This window comes from Vipera berus (genome assembly GCF_964194415.1).
Source record: "Vipera berus genome assembly, chromosome: 1".
Taxonomy (NCBI): domain Eukaryota; kingdom Metazoa; phylum Chordata; class Lepidosauria; order Squamata; family Viperidae; genus Vipera; species Vipera berus.
The window spans coordinates 344,861,230-344,869,709 of record NC_138202.1 but is presented as its reverse complement, the minus strand read 5'-3'; the positions used below and the strand labels follow the sequence as shown (position 1 = coordinate 344,869,709).

The following is an 8,480-nucleotide window of genomic DNA, read 5'->3' as shown; positions in this document are numbered from 1 at the left end:
TACAAGCTTACAATGGGCATTATTTCATTTTTCATTTTCTAAGTCTATACAATTGAAACTCTCAGACTGAACTTTAACTGCATTGAATATCTGCCTTTTTAAAAGATCCAGGCTTTATTACAGTTATTTGTTCTCTTTTCCTTGTTCCTTTTGCCTATGTCCTGTGCAATTTTTTTTTACTTCTTTGCTTGTTCACTGTCTTGCTTTCTGCGTTACAGTAACAGCAGACAGACCTCTATGCTTTTGACACCAAATCAATCAAAACAAATCTGATTTGGAAGGTGTCTCCTTAAGACTGCAATGTGCAGAAGTGATTGCTTTGGAGCTGAGTATCAGCATAATAGAGGCGTGCAGAGTTTGGAAACAGAATGAAAAGGTAATGGCTCAACCGCCAGTTGGCTATAACTATAACTCCAATGGAACAAATGAATAGAAAGTTGCCCAAGGATCTACTTGAGTATGTGGAACATGGGACCTACTAGATGTCTTGACCTACAATTGCTATCATCCCCAACCCCCAATAGTAGTTATAGTCCAATATGTACAGCAGATCTACTGACTTTGGAGCTCCTTATAATGAGGCATAGTTTGTACTCTACACTTTTCTTCAAGTGAGGAGCAGGATAATCAGATGGCAAAACTTTTATTGGATTCTTCCATGCAACTGGAGGAATTATTTACATATTCCCCAGTAGAGAAACACACACGCTTACAGACACATACCACTGCAGGAAAGTTCCTTCTGTAACTAGGGGAAAATGCAGCATCTCTTCTTTTTCTGTTACGAACATTATTTTTTTCAGGAAACCCAGAGCAAGCCCCAAAGATGTGGAATTACCAACAGAAATGTAGAAAGCTGCTTTATAACCCATCATCATGTTTCATCACTGATTTCAGGATTGTCTCTTCGATTATCAATGATGCTCCAAAATCTAGGTACAGTAGATAGCATCCTTCCTACCATCTTAGATTTATTATCTGAGATCGTTTCATCTGATATCCCAGTACTAAAGGTAGTCTTCCACTTATGACCACAATTGAGCCCAAGATTTCTGTTGCTAAACGAGACAGTTATTAAATGAGTTTTGCCCATTTTTACGACTTTTCTTGCCATAGTTAAGTGAATTATAATTAAGTTAAGTGAAATAATAATATGGTGCTTTAGTGAATCTGGCTTCCTCGTTGACTTTGCTTGTCAGAAGGTCGTAAAACGGGATCACATGACCCCAGGACTCTGCAACCGTCATAAAAGTGAGCCAGTTGCTAAGTATCTGAATTTTGATTATTTGACTGTGAGGGTGCTGAAACGTTCATAAGTGTGAAAAAAATGGTCAAGTCACTTTTTTTCAGTGACTAACTTTGGTCACTAAACGAATGATTGTAAGTCGAGGACTACCTGTACCGTGAAGTGTTGTGACTCAGCTGTGTATTTGAAGCCTACAACCTTTGGATTCTCTAAAGACCAAAAAGGCAAGTAGGTCAGCCTTGTGCAACCTTTATTCCTACCCACGATACATACATTGAAAGTCTGATTAACCCTTTTTCTGCTAGGATCAGGGTCGTATTCTTGTTCTTTTGCCATCTCCACTGCATCAGCTGATCGATTTGTGACAATTCTTTAACTGCCATAGGATCATTGTTGTGACCCAGGCTGTTCCCCATGGTCTAAAAAGCCCCTCATGCTGATTTCTGATACCCAATTGTGATGAAGTTTTAGATCACTCTTTTTTACCTCATAAAGCAGTGTTTCTTTAACTTTTTTCCCCTCAGGAACCCTTCCCTCTTTTAAAAAGTATGGAGGACCACAAGAGAGCTTTTGTCTGTATGGGCTATGTTTATCAACCGTTGCCGTATCAAAAATTAAAATGGACATATTCACTGCTGCTACTTCCTTTCATGATCATTCCATGGAATTTTAGTATTGTATAATTTTTAAACATAGTTTGGCAAATAATTTGGATTTCTCAGATCCCTAAGAGGGTCTTGGGAGACCCCTCAGGGGTCCTGAGACGACACTCGGAAACCCGATTATAAAGCACCAAGCTTTGTTGCTCTTTTAGGAGAGTAACAAAGCAGTTTCCTACACTCAGGCTTGTCATCCAGGCCGCAACAATGTAGACTGGGAGGTGTAAAACTCCACTGAGAATTATTCCCAGGGCCAATCTGGATGTCTTCCCTTAATTAAAAGGGTCACTTGTATGGCAAATGACAGTTGCATATAATTGGCTGGCAGTGTTAATGGGAAGCTGGCAAAACAGCCCCCTCCAGTCTGGGAGGGAGAATCAGAAAGAAGGGGGAAAAGACAAATGCACAACAACCCCCAATAGGGAAATATGAGCCGCTGGAACAGTCTACAGATCAATAGCTGCAAATTCTCCCCAATGATACCACCAGATAATTTCGCCTGCTAGCCCTCTTTCAGCAACTGAATAACCAAGACAGCTGATTCTTGCCTGTTATTGTCTGAGCAAGTAAAACACATGGCAAGCTGGTAGAGGGGATAGGGTTCAAGCAGCCTCCTTCCCCCTCCCAAGCAGCAAGACTTTTCAGAAGTGCTTCGCCATTTGCCTCCTTCCTAGGATTGAGAGAAAGTGGCTGACCATAGTTCACCCAGGTAGCTTTGTGCCCAAGGTGGAACTAGAACTCACAGTCTCCCAGCTTCTAGCCTGATGCCTTAACTTCTACATCAGACTGCCTCTCTGAACAGCGACCTCAAGCAAAAAGTCAGCTGTTCACCACCAAGTTACAATTTATGCAGACTTTCCCTGGCCCTTTTTGTTGTCGGTTGTCAAGCACCTGCCATTGCGGCTCCTCCTTGCCACAACTGCACTGAGGTCTCCTACTGTCATGCCGCCATCTTTCTGCGGCCTGTGTGTGGTTTGCTCTGGCTGGCAGGAGTGTGTTTATGGGAACGTAAGAGTTCCAGTTTCCACACTATGTGGTTCGTTTACTCTTAACCGCCTTTACTAGAACAGATTTTTGGGAGCAGCGAAGGAGCTGGGAGAATTGTTCAGTCCTCGCCAAGTTGAAAAATCTGCCAGATCCATCTCCAGGGAAACCTAGTAAATAACAAGCAGAGAAAAACGGTTCCATATGGCAAGGCAGCTTTGACTTTCTGCTTGCCATCCAATGTCAAACCCAACAGGGAAGATGTTATTTTTATGCAGGGAATGCCAGTGGGTGCTTTCCAGGACAGTAGCACATCCTTCCAATTGCAGGCCAAACACAATTTGTTGTGAGGGAATTTTTCCAGACTTTTATTTTTCCTCTTCACAGTTGAGAAGCAGTCCAGAAATCCTATAATTTGAAGTAACTGAGCAAAATTCCCACTTGATATATTCTGTTACGGGCCAGTTGTATGCACACGCTTGTGACAAATTACTGCACTGCAGAAAGTCCTGGGGCCAGCCAAGGTATTCTTTCTGTTTGCCTGTCTTTGGTCCCCTCTCACTCACCATTAGTCAGCAGATCATACCATTGTGTAAAATCCATTGGTTGTTAGTTCAGCCTAATTCGTTTTTTGCAGCAAGAGATTAACATGACTATCCTTTTGAAACCTGGAGGCTTCAGGCATCCCATTCTTTAAATCTGGGGAAAACCTTCTGCAAACTTTGGGGACTTTTATCACCCTTCTTTTACTTGTCTTGCGCATGGCAGTAAGTAGTTTCTTAGACTAGGGAAATTGAAAAAGAATGAGATCCTGATATTCATAGAAATTATAGTCAGTCCAAATTTTTCTAAGCAAGTGATGAACCATGGAACTGTTAAGTCATCATTCAACCGTAGCCTTTCTGGAACCAGCTGAGTTGCTCCTTACATCCTGCATCTGGGAATACTTCACCACCATTTTGATACCATTCTGAGAGCTGAACGCCACCATCTTATTTCATCCCTGAGGATTCCTTTCACTCAGTGCTTACATGTAGTCCCCGATTCACAATGGTAATGGAGCCTGCCTATTATGGTCACAAATTATGATAGTTGTTAAGTGAAGCATCTACATGATTGCCTCCTTTAATGACCCCCACCTTTGCTCTTCCCGATGTGGTCTTTAAGCAATGTGCAGAGCATTAAGTGGACTATGGGATGCCTCAGAGGTGGGGGAGGCCATGAGAGGCCTAGTGCAGGCTCAGGCCTGCCTGACCCAGGTCTCCCAAGTCCTGCTCCACCCCCTTCTTTTTCTGAAAGATTTGCAGCCTCTCCTTATATAAAATAAAAGATTATTTCTCAACCTTGGCAAGTTTAAGACGTGTGGACTTCACCTTGAATTCAAGTTGAATTCTGGGAGTTGAAGTCTACATGTCTTAACTTTGCCAAGGCTGAGAAACTGCATTATAATCATTATATAGGAGGGAGAAGGAGAAAAGTTTTTTTTTCCTTCTTTCCCCTTGACGTCTATTCCATACTATGATTGTGTCAATAGTAATTGCAATTGACAAGAAAAACTGTCTATATATGTAGTTGCTAAGAGTCAACCTCGACTTGATGGCACATAATCAAAACAAAAAAATTCAGTTGAACTATAATCAAATTTGGAAACAGGACCTTTTAGGATTTCCCCAAATCTCATTAACAAAATTAACTGTCTACAGCAGGGATCTTCAAACTTGGACTGTTTATGACTTGTGGGCTTCAACTCCCAGAATTCCTCAGCCAGCGTGCCTGAGGAAGTCCACAAGTCATAAAAGGGCCAAGTTTGAAGACCCCTGGTCTACAGGCCATTGCCCTTTCTCTTCCCTGCTCCTCAAGCGATGCTGGCTAACATAGTCAGCTAAACGGCATTTGGAACACCATAAGTCCCCTAATGATTAATCCAGGGTTTTTCAACCTTTTCACCCATTGTACCACTTTTAGGATATGGCAATATCCGAGTACCACCAGTCTCCTAACAAGGTGTCAAAAACTTGATGACCAAAAAAAGAGGAAAAAAGTGATAAAGTATGAAGTGATCATGGTTTAGCCTCAGTTATGCTGTATTTTTGTTGCTGTTTTTATGTTTGTTGGTTCCTTTTGTTTTTTTTGTTTTAAGTCTATGTTAACTGCCTAGAGTCAGAATTTGGTATCTATGGAAATTGCACAAATAGATAAATATATACATTCTTTTCTAGGGGCATCATGGTGCTAGTGGTTTAAAATTAAGCTGGGTCTTTAACACTTTGCCCCAAAGGTAAAAGGAATCTTCCAATAAACAGAAGAAAAGGGGCAGTCAGTTTTAAAGTTTTAAAAACCTCTTACTGTTCTTCTTGGAATCTAAATGAGATTAATCTGTTAATTCATTAATCTAGTTCATTGCCTTCCAATGAAGGACTCTTCAGTCTTAGCTGTGCAGAGAGGAAGATCTGGAGGTGAGGAACAGCCCTTCCCCGTTGAATTGTCCATTTTGAGTTGTCCTGCAACAACATTGTGGCAGTGAGTTGGCAGAGGCTAGGGGGCTGCCTCCAGCTAGCTGCACCAAACTTGTCCCGTTCCAGGCCCTTCCTGAGGTCCCCTGTTTCCTTTGGACAACAACCAATTCCAGGGTGCCTTAGCTAGACAAGAGAAGAAACAGCACAGACCCCCTTAATGCAAATGAATTAGGTCCAGTAAAGAACCAACAAGAAACCTGAAATGAAATAATTCAACACTGCTAAACCATTCTCTGGTATGCCTGCTTGTGATTTAGGTTTTGTATAATTCTACCCAACTATGTTTCCTTCAGTAAAAGTTGGTTAAAGAGCCATTGAGATATCTGGGTGCATTTTGTCAGCCTTCTAATATTGAACTATATCTCCTAACATCCCTCTCTATTGACCTTTCTAGCTAGGGTACTGGGAGTTGTAGTTCAGCAACAATTGGAATGTAGATGAAGCGCACACAGCCTTCGTCTGGCTCTTTTCTGGCAGGCACAGTGAGACAAAAAGAGTTAAATTCAAGGGCAAAGAATTGACTGAACCATTACTGCCACTTGTGCTTGACCAAAGCTAGAAGTCAGAAAATGGGAAGCTGTTCCTTCATGGAGAAATAAGTAAATCCAAGGAAGTCAGAGGCAAGCTATGTCCATTCAATGAGAATAAATTATTAGATATGATGTCAATGGAAGAAACATATAAGTTGTGCTCTTTTACGGGTGAAAAGCAAGGAAATGGGAAAGAAAAAACAGCTATTAAAGAATTTCATTCTGAGCTGACCAAGGATGGATTTCTAGAAACCAAATATGCTATACTCAGATATAGTTCACCCAACACATGAAATTATAATATGATTTCTTTGGTTTTAATAAAATATTGTATAAATCCCAACAATTCAGGTTTAGAAACCCTGAGTAAATTAGAAAAACTTGAGAAACTAGCTAGTTATAGTTTTTGGTCTTAAACCATGATGAAGCAAACCACAATTTATTACCTTATGTCAGTGGTGGGATTCAGCTGGTTCACACCACTTCGGCAGAAATTGTAGCTAATTTTTTGTTACCCTGGCCCGGAATGGACTTCTGGAAGCGGCATCCACACCGAGAACTGGTCGTTCACATATTTGAATCCTACCATTGCCTTATGTGACCCTAGTCCCATTCTCCCCATATGGGACTTGGTAACTTGTGGGCTGCTTCGGAGTGGAATAAAGGTAACTTTTTTTTGGCTGATAACAAGAACAAAATGATGTCTTAAACGAGTGTATTGAATATGCATGGTGATATCACATTCTTGGAAGAAAACATTAGAACAACCTTATCAGGTCTGATTGGAGAACAATTTCATCTAGCACTTTGTTTCTATGTGACTGTCCAGAACGACCACTCTCTCCTACAGACTGCCCTTACATATTCAGACAGTTTGCTAAAACACACTACATCATATTAAGCTCTGGATCATGATTTATAATGGATATAAACATTATATGATTTAGAATACATCTAAATAATTTTCAAATTGCACTTGTAAGTTTATATAATACATTATGCCTTCATACCTTCCCATGACTGAACCCAGTTTTTCAGCATTTCTGGCTGCCGTTGTTAAGCAAATGCTGTGATCCTTAAGCCAATCAATTTTACCCAATGGACATTTTTGCTGGAAAACCGAAAGTAAACACCGGAAAGCAGCCAAAAAAGTCAAGACTCAGCGTTATGTCACTACAGGGATGCTGCAAATGGCCATAGAGTTGAGCCAGTTGCCAAGCACCCAAAATACGATAATGTGACTGCAGGTATGTGTGTATGTGTGTGGCTATAAAAACTTCAAAATCAGATCATAAATAGCTTTCGGTGGGTCTGTCATAACTCTGAATGGTTGCTTAGTGACTGGTAAGTTGAGGACTATATCTCAAAAGGATGATGATGATGATGTTTAAACAATGTGAAGAAGGATGAACTTAGGGTTAGACCAGACCTGGGCATTTTGCAGCCCACAGGCACATTTGACCCTTTGATGTCCCTGTCTGGCCAGCAGTTGTGTTGGTGTTGGCGGCAACAGATGGGCAGTGGCCCTCAACAAGAGTCCCAGTTTCTCATCTGGCACCTTGGGAAAATTAATTGACCACTCCTGGGTTAGACAGAGCAGCCTTCTTTCACTTGTGAAGCTTGGAAAGCATGGATTGTGCTTCTCCCAGACCCATCAGAAAAACCTCAGACTTTGGTGTCAAAAGACAAGAGGACACACCAAAAAAAAAGGGTTCATTGCTCCTGGGGGATTTTGAAGGAACTCTTCCCCACCCTCAACCTACAATGAGCACCGGAGTGGTGCCATGATTAAAATAGCCCCAGGGCTGGCTGAATGTACAGGCTTCCTCTCCCCACCCCTCCCTCCTCTGAAAAAATGCAGCACAAGTCAGAGTTTTAAATGGGCTCCTAAAGCCACAAATGGATCCACCTGCCAGTCCCAAGGAACTGGAGCGATCAATGGCATTCAACCATAGCTGAATGATACCAGGAGAAGCACTTAAAAAGAGGAGGGCAAAGTCACTTCCACACTGCTGACACTTGCCCGGAAAGACTCTCGACATAAATAGCAGCATCCCAATTGCCAAGGGGGAACAAAAGTCCACCTTTTGAAAGAGATTTATTTGGAGCATCAGGTTGCCTCTTGCTGGTTTGCAGGAACATATTTCTGCAAACCTGAAGCATTTGAGAAGCTGTTTTCCTCCTGTCATCTCTTCCCCTTTTTTTATTTTATTTGCAACTCGCTCTGGGTGTCTGACACTGAATTAAAACTGAAGAACAGCAAAACAAATCAAATTAATTAAAAGAAGAAGAAATGGCAACTGGAATCAATATAACATCTGCCAAGGTCCAGATTAATCCTCCCATCTTACAATCAATAATGAACACCAAATAGACAAATCATCCAATAAAGCTCACCTAATCTCTCTCCTCCCCCACCCTCTTGACCAAAATGCCCATCTAGGTCTTTAGCACTTTGCAAAGGGCCAGCAGGATCAAAGCCATCTGGATCTTTGCCACAGGACAAGGGCTGCAACGTACAACACAGAGCAAGGCTCTGGATCTT

General features: G+C 41.5%; 1 long non-coding RNA gene across 1 annotated transcript; it reads left to right on the top strand.

Moving 5' to 3' along the window:
• Nucleotides 1-312: 312 nt before the first annotated feature.
• On the top strand, nucleotides 313-1,871 carry LOC308660611. Its single transcript, XR_014024759.1, has 3 exons — nucleotides 313-376; nucleotides 804-936; nucleotides 1,771-1,871. It is a non-coding gene; the product is annotated as an uncharacterized lncRNA (long non-coding RNA).
• The last annotated feature ends 6,609 nt before the right edge of the window (nucleotides 1,872-8,480 follow it).